General features: G+C 39.9%; 1 protein-coding gene across 2 annotated transcripts in view; it reads left to right on the top strand.

The window, feature by feature from the left end:
• The window catches only part of LOC101174445 (cGMP-inhibited 3',5'-cyclic phosphodiesterase 3A), an 87,492-nt gene that overhangs the window by 28,815 nt on the left and 42,364 nt on the right, over positions 1-16,313 (top strand). The gene's annotated exons all lie outside the window — the stretch shown is intronic.

Genomic DNA, 16,313 nt, shown 5'->3' with positions numbered 1-16,313 from the left:
CTCGGGGTCCCCCCAGAGGAGCTGGAGGAAGTGGCTTTACAACACTGACAAAATAAACTAGGACAGTGGAAAATAAGGAAAACTTAATATACCTCAACAGAAAAAAATAATTAATTAGAGTTTGCTTTTGACCTTTAAAGTATGTTTTTCGCTTCAGAAAAGTTACAGGAGCAAGTTATCCAGGAGCCAGCTTTGCTTAAATTTAGTGTCATTCAAAGGCTGTAACAATCTGCCTTTTTCCTGGCAGTGTACACACTGAACATTTTTACAGATTGAACAGATTAACTAATGCCATAAGAGTCGAGAGTCGATTTTCTTCCAACTGGACCACTTGCTCAAACTTTTTTGTGGCACATTGGAAAGGACTTCAAAGCTCCTGACTTCTGGCGTCCTTCTTGGCAGTTGCTTCATCAGTATTGTGTCTCTGGAGAGATGAGTAGAAAACACCATGCCAAGAGCTTTTGTAAAGTCTAGATAAAGGTTGAAAGGAGGTTTATAAAGTAAATCATTTACTGTTTTTAGTTGCTGATGAGGAATGACACATGTGACATTTCCAGTATAAATCTTAATTCCACCATAACCATCCTCTTTTTCCATGCGTTTTTTTATACATGTTATACGAATAGATATGTACGTTTGGATGACATCTCTTGTCTTTCATGTTAAGTTGAACACAAATAAGTATTGTTATGTATTTATTTTAATGGAGCTGGAATTCCTTCTAGAATTGGCAGGCTGTTCTGTTGTGCAGGAGCTGTACAAAGCATCTCCAACTGTGCGTGTGGTTCCTTTCTTAGAGCAGACGGAGTTCGCCTCGGGCTGTGATGTGTATGTATCACATGAGCTACATTTGCTTGCTCTCTTTTTCTCTTTTCCCAAGGCCTCAATATCCAAATCACACAAACCCACAAGCATATATAGAAACATTCAGTGTCCCAGTAGCCTTTCAGTTCCTTCATGCTTAATGCAGCTTGCATCCTTTTGTTTTTATTTGACTCTTTTCTTCAATGTATCTCCCACTTTGTGCCCTTCATTTCTTTTGGCCCCTTTGCTGAAAAAAATATTTATTCAAAAAATCTGTAGGATAAAAAATCTGTTAAAAAGTAGAGAGGAGTGGTATTCAGCTTTATCTCAGGGTCACCATGAAGAGTTTGAAAATGTTTTGCTATTTGCTTCTTATACCGCTCATACAGAATACATTTTTTTTCAGTTCATAAGATTAACAGACTGTTGTTAAGTGGAGGCTAAAATGATGTTTGCAAGTGTACGTCTGCTATTCATGAAATGCACATTTTGGTGGTAAAGAATGTATTTGAAGGGGCATCAAACGTAGCCCAGTAGATCGCTTTGAGTCTTTTTTTTAATCAATCCTCTGTGTTGAGCATCCAGGAGTGAAGGCAACAGAGGGGATAAATACACTAATGAAGTTAAAGACCCACTCCAATGAAAACCATGTTTTTAGCGTTTTTAACATTTTCTTGTAGCATTTTTTTCGTGATTAGGGACATATATAAAATAATTTAAGATTAAAACTGCATTTCTGAGTATGTTATTACTCAAACCGCGATGATTTAGGAGCAGATGAAAAAATCCTGTTTGAAAAAGGTTGTAGTTGTTACGAACGGCAGTCAGCAGGCCACAAGCTCCCTGGTCCGCTCCAATTCGGATACATCCACTTGCAGACAAATAGATACATTAATGTCTTTGTTTTCCTTATTAATGCTGTACATCTGGCTCAAAGCTGTACAGCTGGATAGCTCCAATATTGATCCCCATTTTTTTCCACCGCCCATGTTAGATTGGGGTTGTGAGGGGCTGTAAGCTAGCGGGAGAGAGTGTAAATAAAGGATGATGTGATATCAGTGGGGACTTCCTTCTGCGCCCACAGTCTCGCCCACAACTCAGATGTAAATTTCTGATGAACTCCTGCTGCTCTACTGTACGGAAATTATGTCCTAGAAAACCACACAGGCCTAATCAAAATTGAAAGACCACTGGGAAGACTTAAAATAGATCAAAATATGATGGACCTGGGACTGTAAGGACCTTTACCAGAACTACAAATGACAAAGGCAGCTATCTGCTGTGATTGATGGGATAGGACAAAAGCCAAAATACAAAATTAAAAAAGCTCTTAAAAATAAAGGAATAAATAAAACTTGTATTTCCTAATTAACCTTTAATTAGTGGAAATTTTTTTCTAGTAGGAAGGTTACTTTGTACAATCTTGTATGGCGCTTTATAATCTGCTCATCCCTTAAGAGCTATCCCTGCAGAGCTTTTCCTCTGCTGCAGAACCACTCATAGAAACATGTGAAGGGCTGACATGAGCGATGGCTTTTCCTTCTACTAACTTGGACAGGCTCGCATAATCAGGATTTGGCTTGTTTTGTAAATAGCTAAGTAGGTAATAGGGTTGGGCGATGTCCCCTAATTTGGCCGTTGACGATGTTTGCTGTCAACCATCGGGATGGACGATGACATCGTCGGGGGGGGTATTTTTACATTTTTCGTTCTTATATAACTGCTATTCATTATTTTGCTTTTTTCATTTTATTTCCCAACTAATGGTTAATCCGCGATGATCCAGTATAAACTGAGGGAAGTGACTTTAACAGAAAAAGTAAGAAGCAAAATAGAAAAGTAGTAGTCCGCTCCCGCACTTAACTAGCGAAGTGGACCGGCGGAGCGCGGACTTACAGCTTTGTGTTTGAGGGGAAGGGGGGGGTGCTTTGTTACATGAGCGCTATGTGTGGGAGATTTAAGACTGCGATCCGTCCCGCAGCTCTAGGGGTACAAGCAACCGAACTCAGAACCGGGTCTAAACGTGTGTCTGAGCACAGTTCGGATCGTCAGCACACACAGCGGTTTGAGCTTCAAAGCAGAAATGTCGCTCAGTCCTTAGAAAACATTCAATCAATCACGTGGATTTGTGTTTCCAGTCGTGTCCCGACTAAATAAAGGCTGATGTTATTCACAGGATGCAGCGCCACCCAAAGCTAATGTTGTTAGCCCGTGTTAGCATACTGCTAATCCTGGCTTCGTTCAGAAAAAGCACTGACCACACGGATTAAAATTCAAATGATGAGCGAACAGGTGTTTCATAATAACCGTAACATTATTAAAAGCACGTTTAGAAGATTGTCTCGTATTTTACCGAGCTGACATGTCAATGCATATAGCCGCTCGGCGCTGTTATCGTTTTGTATTGAATTGTTACCTTCAATAAAGTTTGGAAAAAAAGCCGCTCGGCGGAAGTTGTATCCTCTTCCGGTTTTCAAACTGCGCATGTGCGAATACTGCGCGTGTGCGAATGATTTATTCCGACCGAAATTGTGACCTTAGTGAACGTTTTTATATTCTGAAAACATTTTTCTGGGCCCATGTACACGGTTGGATTCTAATCCGACCATTGATCCCATCAGGATATTTTGTACATGTAACCGCGGCTTATGGTGTCGACGCGCAACGTGGCGGGGGCGTGGCATCACGATGGTGGTCTCCATCGGGATGTCAGTCACCCATCACGATGGACGATGATATTGTCCATCGGCACAACCCTAGTAGGTAACTTCTTTTTCTACACACATTTTCTCATAATTCCTCACCCATTTCTCCATCTTTTTTCACAAAATATGGGCAGAAGATTTTATGGAATTTATCAGAAAAGTCTAAGGGACTGTTGGGGGGTGCGTTTGTGTTTGTTATACAGAGTGAAAGAGAACTGTAATAAAAGAAGGTTTCCCCCAGAAGAACGGTGAATGATTCCTACTCTGGAGGCTCTGAGGGTCCAAACAGGGAAGTGAACCCCGAAGGAAGATTCGCTTACGGCCTTTTCCGACCACCATCAGAAAGAAAAAAAGTAATCGCAGGAAAGGTTCAACGCATGATATATTTACAAAGAAAGACGGTACACAGAAAGAGTTTGTAATAATATACCTGAGCTTTCCTTTCCAAACAGTGCCTGTGACACGGCAGTAACACGGCAGCAAAATGGTAGTAACAGGACTGGTTAAACAAACATACCGGTAAAAGTCACTGAGAGCAGTAGTAAGATAAAGGCGCTGCGCAGCGCGTGTGCTGGAAGTTTTCTTCCACAACAGTGACACACCGTAACAAAGCGCTAACAGGGCTGGTTTAAAAAACATGAATGTAAAAGTCACTGAGAGCTGTCTTCATCTTTGTCTTTGTCTTCCTGCTCAGTGTCGGATTGGAATAGCATCAGACATTCCTGGCCACACACTCTCTCAGTGTCTCTTTCGTTGTAGTCGTCAGTGTCAATCTGAGGCAAATTCACTCCTTAACTTGCGCTGTCCTCTCCGTCACGCAGCAGACCGGCTTTTCCAAACCCGTTTGTCCAAGATCGTCTGAGCCCAGCCACTCGGACAGCTGTTGAAACAATCGGTTTGCATAACCACAGTATTTCTGCACAAACTGTCAGAAACCATCTCAGGGAAGCTCATCTCGTCGTCCTCATCGAGGTCTCGATCTCACTCCAATTCGTCGTCGTTACCGACTTGAGTGGGCAAATGCTCACATGCGATGGCGTCTGGCACGTTGTAGAGGTGTTCTCTTCACGGATGAATCCCGGTTTACACTGTTCAGGGCAGATGGCAGACAGCTTGGAAGTGGACATGCTGGATGTGGAGGTCTTGGGCTGGTGTGGTTACACGTGGTCTGCGGTTGTGAGGCCGGTTGAATGTGCTGCCAAATTCTTGGAAACGCCTTTGGAGACGGCTTATGGCGGAGAAATGGACATTCAATTCCCTAGCAACAGCTCTGGTGGACATTCCTGTTATCAGCATGCCAATTGCACGCTCCCTCAAAACTTGCGACATCTGTGGCATTGTGCTGTGTGATACAACTGAAGATTTCAGAGTGGCCCTTTCTTGTGGCCAGTCTAAGGCACACCTGTGCAATAATCATGCTGTCTAATCAGCATCTTGATATGGCACACCTGCGAGGTGGGATGGATTGTCTTGGCAAAGGAGAAGTGCTCACTATCACAGATTAGACAGATTTGTGAACAATATTTCAGAGAACTGGTTATTTTGTGTATGTAGAAAATGTTTCACATCTTTGAGTTCATACCATAAAAAATGGGAGCAATAACAAAAGTGTTGCGTTTATATTTTTGGGTAGTGTAATTATCCTCCCCGGAAGTAAGACAACTTGATCTCTGAGGCACCGGCTTTCGCTCCTTGTGGGTGCCGCCTATTTCACGATGTCAACCTATAGCCGGCCTCGACAGCATGTCTGTGTTTCATCCAGTAAAACAAACAACATCCAAACTTTTTCAAAGATGAATGTGCATATTGTGAATATAAAAGAAAGGCGTTTAGCCGAACACCGCTAGGTTCTTGGAGAAAGTGGGTGTGTGTTAGCCTGGGGGCGGAGCTGGCAGCACAGACACTTCCTGGAAGCAGCTATTCCTCCATTTGTTAATTTCAAAAAACGAGAATGCACTTGTTTTGTGAATTGGGTGGGGATGGTGCTCAGAGCACAGGTTTTTAGAGCTATGCGCAGAGATGCGTGAATGGAGCAAATACCGTTTTGGGGGTGTTTTTTGAAGAATAAATATTATAATACACTTAAAAGCTCAAAAAGTTGATTTTGCATGATATAGGCCCTTTAAAGTGTCATGCAAAAACAAAAACTCAATACTTACAATTACAGTGCCTTGCAAAAGTATTCACCCCCTTCTACGTTTGTTCCTTTTGTTGCTTTCATGAATCACTCATTACTAAAATTGAAGATCACCTTTGTGGGTGTGTCCCAAGTGACTGAGTTATAAAACACCAGTCTCTGGTGTTCAGACTCTGGTGGAGCGGTATTCCTGGCCACCATTTCCCCATGAGGGACACTCCACACTCTGATGAGACCAAAATGTAGTTTTTGGCCATCAGACAAGGTGATAAGTTTGTCAGAAACCAAACATTGCACATCATCAAAAATACACCATCCCCACTGTGAAGCATGATGGTGACAACATCATCCTGTGGGGATGTTTCTCAGCACCAGGCCCTGGAAGGCTTGCAAAGATAGAGGGCAGATTGAATGCTGCAAAATACACTGAAATCTTGAAGGGCAATCTTTTTCGGTCTGCAAGAAAACTACAGCTTGGGAGGAGATTTATTTTTCCGCAAGACAATGATCCAAAGCATTCTGCAAAAGCTACCGATGAATCGTTTAAAAAGAACCAGGTAAATGTTCTGGAGTGGCCGAGTCAAAGCCCAGACCAGAATGGAGAATTTGTGGCTGGACTTGAAAAGGGCTGTTCATCCATGCAACCTGACAGAATTTGAGGAGTTTTGCAAAGACGAATGGATCAAAATTCCAGTGTGCAGATGTACGCGACTGATTGAGACTTATCCACACAGACTCAGTGCTGTGATTGCAGCCAAAAGTGCTTTTTACTAAATAGTAACTTGAAGGGGGGTGAATAATTATGCAAACACTTATATTTCATTTTAGGCCTGCACAATATACCGCAAATTTATCGTTATCGCAATATCAAGCTGTGCAATATTCATATCGCAAAAGACAGGAAATTTGCAATAAATGGTTACCTTAGATGTGGCCAAACAATCTTATAGCAGCTTGAAGTGTTTAATGGATTGAAAGAATCCCTTTCTGTATTTGACCAATCAGATGGACCCCTTCACGTTGGGAACTAATCGGATTGCGCCCTATTATGTTGTATGTTCGCCTCCTACGTCAACAAGGGTCATTTGTAGTATAATTTTTAAGCTGTTGTAATGGAATGGGAATAATATTTTTGGTTGTTTTGCTAATTGTTTATATACCGCAAATTATATCGTTATCGCAATAATAATCACTGATATCGCATATCGTGAGTTTTCTTCATATCGTGCAGCCCTATTTCATTTCATATTTTTGTTTCATTGACATGACTTTGTAGAAATCTGTTTTCACGTTGATATTGAAGTTTTATTTTTAGTAAATTGTTGTGTGAGGAAAGACACATTTTATTGACCATTAGTGATCTATGAAAGCAACAAAAGGGACAAACATCCAAGGTGAATACTCCTACAAGGCGCACTGTAAGTGTAAACTTTTGTTCTTCAGAACAGCAGTGCGATAGCCAGCCCTAAGTCGCTACGGCTTCTCCTTAAAAACCGTTTCGGTCACCAACTATTGCTTCAAATACCCCTACAGTTGGAGCAGTAGGGAGGAACCAGATGAGCAATTTGGATTTGGCCTTGGAATACTAGCAAACTTTTTTTGTGTGTTTTCATACTATCTTAGCTCATCTTTTTAATTTGGAGTTCTCTAAAAATATTTCAGCACTGATACTCCCTTTGGCTTTTGATGAGAAAATCATTTAGACTGATAAGACAATTCTTCAAATGCCCACTTGCAGCATTGTGTTGTGCTTCTTCCCCATGGTGACTTACATCATCCATCAAAGCCAAAACTGCATAAAAACCCTTCTTCTGCAGTGTTCACAGTCACATGCAACGAGGGAACCACACGTGACAGTTCATGCATCAAACATGAAAGGAGAATACAGATATTACACATTTAAACTTGCTGACTGATACATGCAGAGCTTTCACTTGACAGCACATGCAAAGACTTAGTCATGCAACTGCAGTTTACAGCCTGAGGCGATGTCAGTTGCTACCGTCCGCAAATGCTACACACAAAGGGAGAATGTTTGAATGAACTGGTAAGTATTGCTGATTATTTGAAGCCTGTCTTCATACACAGTCAGCATGAACGGTTTCTATTTAGGTAAGTGCACATAAACAGTGCTCCCTCTGCCATTTAAATGTTTACTTAATTAAGACAACTGTAAATAGGTCAACATATAGTGATTTGTGCGAGCACAATAGTCTACAGTAGGCCTGCACAATAAATCGCAAATTTGTTGTTATCGCGATATCAAGTTGTGCAATATGCAAATTGCTAAAGTCTGGAAAATTTGCGATAAATTGTAACCTTAAATGTCCTGAAACAATCTTATGGTGCTTTCAGTACTTAACAAATAAATCCTTTATGCATTTGACCAATCAGATGGAACCCTATGATGTGAGACGAGGGTCATTTTAAGTATAATTTAAGGTATGTGACTTTCATTTAAATTAAACTGTTGCAGTGAAACGGAAATGATGTATTTAGATGTTTTAGTAATTGTTTATGTATTGCAAGTTATATTGTCATCGCAATATTTATCACTTCTTCTTTCTCTTTCGGCTTTTCCCATCAGGGGTCGCCACAGCGAATCATCCTTTTCCACCTCACTCTATCATGGGCATCTTCTACCCTAACGTTAGCCAACTTCATGTCCTCTGTTAAGACATCCATGTATCTCCTCTTTGGCCGTCCTCTTGCCCTCCGGCCAGGCAGCTCCATCTCCAACATCCTTCTACCAATATATCCACTATCCCTCCTCTGAACATGTCCAAACCATCTCAGTCTGGCTTCTCTGACTTTGTCGCTAACACAGGCAACATGAGCCGTCCCTCTGATGTACTCGTTCCTTATCCTGTCTAACCTGGTCACTCCTAAGGAGAACCTCAACATCTTCATCTCCGCTACCTCCATCTCCGCCTCTTGTCTCTGTCTCACTGCTACCGTCTCTAACCCATAGAGCAGAGCTGGTCTCACCACTGTCTTGTACACCTTTCCTTTGAGTCTTGCTGGCACTCTTCTGTCACACAACACTCCTGACACTTTCCTCCAACCGCTCCAACCTGCCTGCACTCGCCTCTTCACCTCTTTTCCACAATCCCCATCACACTGAACTGTTGACCCCAAGTACTTAAACTCCTGCACCTTCTTCACCTCAGTCCCCTGTAACCTAATGCTTCCACCTTGATCCCTCTCGTTCAGACACATGTATTCTGTCTTACTACGACTGACCTTCATGCCTCTTCTTTCCAGAGCAAACCTCCACCTCTCTAGCTGTTCCTCCACCTGCTCTCTACTCTCACTGCAAATAAAATAAATAAAATAAATCGCAATATTTATCACTAATATCGCAAATCGAGAGTTTTCCTCATATCAGGCAGCCCTACTCTACAGCTTTAGCTTGTCACAGGTCAAATTGATCCCAAAGAAATGGCACTTTTAGGCCACACATGGTACTTTTGTGTCTCATATTTGATTTCACATCAGACACTTTTTGCAAAAAAAAACTAAAAATAAATAAAATGCATTAGATGTGATTCTTAAATACTGTAGTTGTTTTGGTCCATTTGAGTACAAATTTCACAACTCAATCCTAGATTGGCCCTAATGTGAAAATCACATCAACATATCAAGCAATGCAACATATTAAAGATCACAACGACCCTTAAAAAAATAAGGCAAATAAAAAAAAAACATTATTACACTTTAGAAATCAAAATGTAATTCAAAAACACAATAAAAGAAGAATCGAAATAAAAATGGAACATTTTGGAAAACAAAAGTCATTTCCAGGAATCAAAATGAAACAAAATAAGAAATTGGAAAAGGTAGACATAATGGGACATCACTGATTACATGACGAGGGTTTGTTCACCTTTTCAACCAGAAGTTATTTCAGAAGATATTACTGTTTTTGGCTACAAAAATTCACCAGAGAAACAAATGTAAAAAAAATGTAAAAATTCAGAAGCACTTATTTTACTGAGTACACTGTGTTTATTTCAGTTTTTCTTATTTTTTCTTTGTGTATTTTTCGTTGTCCTGCATACTTGTCACACTTCATTATTACATGTTCTATTGTAGTCACTGTTCCCACTCACAGGTTTAGAAAGGTACGGCCCAGTCTAAATATGGATATTACATGATCTTCCTAACTGTTCCTACCTGTATACCCCCCACTGTCTTCTGTATTCCATATAACCACCTCCCCTTCTTTTCTTCCTCCCATCTTTTTGCCGTAATAGTTTTACTTTTCATTTGATTAAACTTTTTTTATGCAACTTTAGAGTCTTACATTTATGTCAAAACGCTGTTTTTAGAAGTCAGTTTTGCTTTTTTGCTTTTATCAACGCATTCATCTCCTGCAAGTCCTATGATAGCTGGTATCCATAAAAATGTCATAAAAATGTCACTATAAAGTTTATCCTGTTTTGTTTTCACTTTTATTGTTCTCAGATTTTGTTTCCTCTAAGTCACAGCACAGCAGGTTTCAGTTTGCAATCAACCTAGTGTTTCTGCTTGCGCTAGCTACTTCCATTAACATTTAAGTTCAAGGTTTTCTGTTTGTTGTGACCAGGTTCTCCTGTTTTTACCTCCCTGTCAAGGTCACAAGGGTTCATGCGGTTTTCCTTTTGACTTTTTGACATATTTGTTCAAGTTTTGTTCTTAAATTAGGTTTCTGCCACCAAAACATGTTTGATGCTTTCATTCAACCTCCTTTTCCTACAAACTGTTGTATCAATGAGTCCCAAAGAGTTTTTATTTCAGTTCATTGAACACTGTTACATCAGCACATACTGTAAGCATTTGGTGGCGTGATGTGAGGCTGTAATGAGATCGATAAGCAATTGCTGGTGTGGTCTGGTTTCACAGTGCATTGACAAGATCCCTGATGTGCTGACTGGAAACAATTAGCATCACTAAGCAGCCCTAACAGGCTTTTGAATGATGAGTGTAATGACTGAGTATCAGCACTCACATGTGTGGTGGGTGAGTCATCACCATTCAGCCACAGGAGTTAAATCCCTCTACTTCACCCACACACTTCATACTATGAACGCACACACATAAATCATGCAGGCACGCATGCACCGTATCCACCTGGCAAGCTCGCCGTGTTGAGTGGGTAGACTGGGATCCTCTGAGTCTAAATCAACCAGCCTGTGCTGAAAATACCATCTGCTTTAACTACAACATGTGCAATGTAGTGAAACTGGTAAATAAACAACAGAAAAGTCCAAAATGTTGGATAGACTTTTTTCAAAGCTGCACCAAAGTTAAATGTTTTTTTCTGGGAAGAGAAAGTAATGTTTATTTTGAATTCAGCACTGCCTGATTATTTAGGAAAACATTGGGACAGGGCTATAGATGTGGTATCCAAGGCACTTTAACATTGGGAGTTGGGTCATCTAGACCCACTAGACAGTGCTCTGAGGCCTTTTTTCTTCAATGATTTATGATCTTCACTGGTGTCCATGGATTACATGAAATCTTTCCACCTTTATCCACCTTTGTCATGGTAGGGAGAACACGTCAATGTAAGGGTGGGGTCATAGGATAGCACAAGGGTTATGAAGCAGACATTCTCAAGCATCAATGGAGAAGGATGTATTACATTGAGTTACAGTTTGGGTTCCACCTTTATCATACCTTCATCCAGCTCTTGATTATGATGTTTTTAGGGAGAGCTGGTGTATACGGGGCCATGATGCTGAGATAGATTGGTCGACCTCGGCTTTGAAAATTGTCGGTTCGATTCCCGTTTTGCCTACCTATGTGTCAACGTGTCTTTGGCAAGACACTGAACCCCATACTGCTCCTGGTGGTTAGAGGTTTGCGGCAGGGTTCCGCCATCAGTGTGTGAATGTGTGTCTATTGGGACTGGGACTGTAAAGGGCTTTACCATTTTTAAATATTTATTAACAATATTATGTATTTATTTGTGTTTGTAAAAAATAAAGGTGTGCAGGCTTGATAGATCATTTAGAGCTAAGAGAATGTTGAATGCAAAGGGCAGCTGCTACTGAATTCTAGTGCAGCTTACAGAATGCACAAAGACTATGTAGTAGAGTTGAACCAAAGCAAAAGAACTTTGCATGTTGAATTAGCAAAAAGAAAGTTTGATTAAGGACATTTTTTTAATTTTATTTTCTGTTTCTTTCAAGAGAAAAAAAGTTAGTGTGAAATGTTTGTTTTTCTAGGTAGCCATTTATTTAATATTTAGAATTTTGAAGTCTTCTTCAATTTGACATCTTCATTATTTTGAGATGTAATAAATATTTTGTGCCTAATTTCAGGGAATTCAACATTGTGTGTGTGTACTTGTGTTAATATGTGTGTAAAGGCTTCATTTGTTGCTAACTTTATGGGACAAAAGGTCATATGGGGATATCAGCCAGTCCAAATATGAAACAATGTAACTTGAATGAATTGCAAAAAATGAGTTTGAGTTGGAGCTGCAGTTATGCATTAACTGCCAGTACAATGTATGAACCTGTGTGTCTCTTACAGTTTGCTAACACACTTGCTGTAGGAAGTATTAAACCTTTTTCAAGACATAATACATTTGAACCACAGGCAAATTCCATCGTATTACCATGTAGATTTAAAGCATAATATTTGAGTGAAATTTACTGTTTAAATCATTATTTTTTTCAAACTATAAATGCCTTTACTGCAATATTTTCTTTTACGACAAAGACACTCACATTATACAGTAGATATGTCCGTTGGAATATTTAGATAATGGAATTCTTTATGCTTTCATCTACTAAGTTTACATCTATGTTCCAAACCTCTCCCTCTTCTTTTTCATCTGCTTCATGGGATTTTGTAAGAACAGTTGCTTGCCAGTAGGGGGTTTCGGTCAGTCATGCTGGCTTTTTCGGGACTGGTATGTCTGAGTCGTGACACAGACTATGTGTGTTAATATGTCTGTCTGTGTATGTGTGGCACCCATATGCTTTTGTGGGTGTTTAAGTGTGTGGGTGGGAACCTGAGGATAGAGCAACAGACCAAATTGTATGCAGTGCTTTGGCTAATTAGACTAAATTGACAATCACGTCATCTAAAAGCATATTATTGTTCTTAAAAATTATTCTAAGATTGGTAAAGCATGTTTTTCATGATACTTTGCTTAGTCAACAATTCATGTACAACCATAAAATAAATTTGGATTTAAAAACAAACAAAATAAGGATTTGGCAAAAAAACAAACAATTTCAGGTCATATTTATGCATTAGAGCATCTCACCTTTGTTTAGCAAGCATCCTCTTTATTTTAGAATGTGATCTTGTCAACTTTAAATGCTTATTTAAGGCATCTCATTTTCAAATGGATACTGTAAAAAAAATTAGGTGATTCTCTGTGAGTTACTGTGCTCCAATTTGTCTGAATTCACAATAAGTTAGGATTCTTTTCTCTTTTCATAACTCAAAGTTATAAAAAGAAAAAAATCTCCTCACACAGTCTGTCTTTTAACAAGGAGAAGCATGTAATGCTCTGTCGCTCCCCCTCCAGGGCACAAGATGATGATGCACTCCTCCGTTCTTTGTTCTAAACTATTGATTGCACAAAGAGAACTGGACTGAGCGAGTATGACGTCATCCAAAGAAAACAGCTTCCTTCCAGCTCCAATAAAATGAAGTCAATTCAGTTGCTTTTTTCCACCATTTGGAGCCAGACGACAACAGTAAGCAGTGATTGGTTCGAGTATATATTTCTATGGCAACTACTGTCAGGAGTGAGCTTGTTCAAAGGCAACACCCCCTTTTACTACTTACCATTCCTATGTTTCATAGGATACTATTTACCTCAAGAATAAACTTATTTACATCCTGAAGTCAAAAATGTTTTTATGTTTATTGCTAATGGAGTGGATGTGTTGTTTTTTTCTCCTTTATTCTTTTTTTAGAGCTTGAAAATGTTCATAATTAGGGGTGTGTCCTTTGAAATAGGAGGTGAGTGGATTCCACGAAACTCTGTACTTTGCCCAATCCTCTATTTTCAGAACTTGGACAGTGTAAACTCTTGTCAAAAAGCCAAACCCACGCGAGGGTTCAATTTTGCTCTTCCGATGTCAAAGGGTATAGCTCTAGTGTATTTAAGGCTGGGTAAAACAAGGCTCTTTACTTAAATGTGATTTAGGCTTTTTTGTAGTAGAACTTTTTTAAGTGGTAGTTGAAATAAGAGTGAATGACTGAGCTGTCAAGGATTATGTGGCTAAGAAGTACATTAGGCTCCCATTTTTCCAGCCATATTTAGACTTGACAGGAGAAATGTGTTTGGCAGTAATGGAGCCTGTCATGGGAGAATGCAGGACAGAGAATGATTAATAGCACAAGTGAGAGGTGGAAGTTGAAATGTTTGTGATAAAGCAAACTGGTGAGATATCTGTCACTGTGGAAAACAATACTCAAATTACTTTCAGGTTACATTATACATATTTACAATTTTAGTTTTTAATTAAAGTACAATGGAGTGTTGTTGGTTTTTTTTGCTTTAATTTCTCTTTGTGAGTCTCCTCTGTACCCTCGAGGCTCACAACACAAAAGTAAATTCTTTCTATTAGACAGATTTTCTCTCATGCCATTCAAGATGTGAAGTCATCTCCCCTGGACAACCATGGTACTATTAGGTCATCCACTGACATTAGCCTACAAACTAACAAAAGGGCATTTCATAGACATGCAAAGAATCAACCACAGACTCACATTTAATGCCTTCTTTTAAAGAAAACCTTTTCTTAAAATGAAACTGTGAAAAACTAGGTGTCATGGGCGGTCTTCTCATGAGGCTTAAGCAGATTATGACACTAGGGCTGCAATGACTCATCAACATAGTTGATTATGTCGCCAATAAACATTTGTCAACAAGAATCGGTAGTGGTAGGATTTAATTTAATTCAATTTTATTTAAATAGGGCAATATTACAACACAGTTGTCTCAATGGGCTTCACATAAAAACATGAAATCAGTTTTAAAATACAATAGCTGATTGCTAAACTTAACCAAACAGACTAAGCTAAACTGGGCATCCCTGCCCTTAGACCCTCTTTCTCTGTAAGGAAAGGTAAATGGCGTACACTTGTATAGCACTTTTCTGCCTTCTTTGAAGGCCCAAAGCGCTTTACAGTCACTGTCCCATTCACCCATTCACACACAGGTGGCGGCTCCGCTGCCGAACACTGGCGCCAACCCTCTACCAGAGGCAAAGTGGGGTTCAGTGTCTTGCCTAAAGACACTTTGCCAAATGGGCGGGCAAGGCGAGAATTGAACCCGCAATTTTGAGATCGGAGGCTGACCGCCCTACCACTGCACCAAGAAAGGTCCTAAAACAAACATAAATTCCTTTCAACAGTGGTGTCATCCTTGGTCGTCTCCCATGATGTCAGCTCTAGCTCAAACAACGACGAAGGGTGCGATCTGACACTGATGTACATTGATCTAGGAGTTCACCTTTAATGTCTTTGGAGTTTGTTCTGGGCTCTTTAGATACAGTTCCGACTATCCGTCTCCTGAATTTGTCATTAATTTTCCTCTTCCGGCCCCGTCCAGGAAGGTTTGCTACTGTCCCGTGGGTCTTAAACTTCTGAATAATATGTGCCACTGTCGAAGCTGCTTAGAGATGGTTTTATAGCCTTTACGTTTACGATGTTTGTCTATAATTTTGTTTCTAATGTCCTGGGACAATTCTCTCCTTCGCTTTCTGTTGTCCATGTTCAGTGTGGTACTCACCTTTTCACCAAATAGCAACGTGACAATTTTTTCCCCCCTTTTTAATTGGCAGACTGACTGATTATGGGTTTGAAAACAGCTGTGATGTCAATTAAAGGACATACCTGAGCTCATCATGACCCCCTGGACAATTAGTTCTCAGTCTTTTATGGAGGTACCAACCTTTTTGTCCAGCCCTATTTCATTAGTTTTTTTTTTTAATAATTCTGTTAATCAACAACTCAAAAGGAATGGCTGATTTTGGTTATTTCATTTTCAATAAATTTTATTTTATTGTTACCTTTTAACGTTTAAAGTCATTTCAGGGAACATTGTGGACTTTCTTTCTTTAACTGAGGGGTACCAACAAATTTGTCCACTACTGTACTTACAACATCCAGGGAGACTATCTGATCAGATAGAGCATCTCTCCGGTTTTTAGGACCTAGAATAATGACTTCCGTTTTTCTGGGTTTAGGAGGAGGGGTCAACTTACAAACTATTCATGCAAAATAAAAAATATATATAGTTCACGTAAGGCACTGCACACACTAACAGCGAGATGGCCCTGGTTCAAATCCTGCCGAGGTCCTTTCTACTTAGAGTTTTTATGTTCTCTTGGTGCATTTTCTCCGGTTACTCCGGCTTCCTACACAGTCCAAAATTATGCTTCTAAGGTTAATCGATGACAAAATTTTCCCCTAGGTGTGAATGCAGGAATGTAGTTGTCTTTCTTAGTACAATCGACTCGCAAAGTCCAGGGTGTGCCCTGCCTTCATCCGACAGTTGCTGGGTAGTTTCAAGCATCCCGATGATTTGCAAAGGTAAAAGTGGGTATAGAAGATGGATGGATGGAATTTAAGTAAAAGAGTTTAAATATGTATGCAACCATCATTTGTGTTACCACAGGATGTGTGTAGCTCTGAAAGTGCTTCTTTGT

Source organism: Oryzias latipes, chromosome 13 (assembly GCF_053564925.1).
Source record: "Oryzias latipes strain Hd-rR chromosome 13, Olatipes_Hd-rR_3.1".
Taxonomy (NCBI): domain Eukaryota; kingdom Metazoa; phylum Chordata; class Actinopteri; order Beloniformes; family Adrianichthyidae; genus Oryzias; species Oryzias latipes.
The sequence above is the reverse complement of the archived record's forward strand: the minus strand, read 5'-3'. Positions and strand labels throughout refer to the sequence as shown.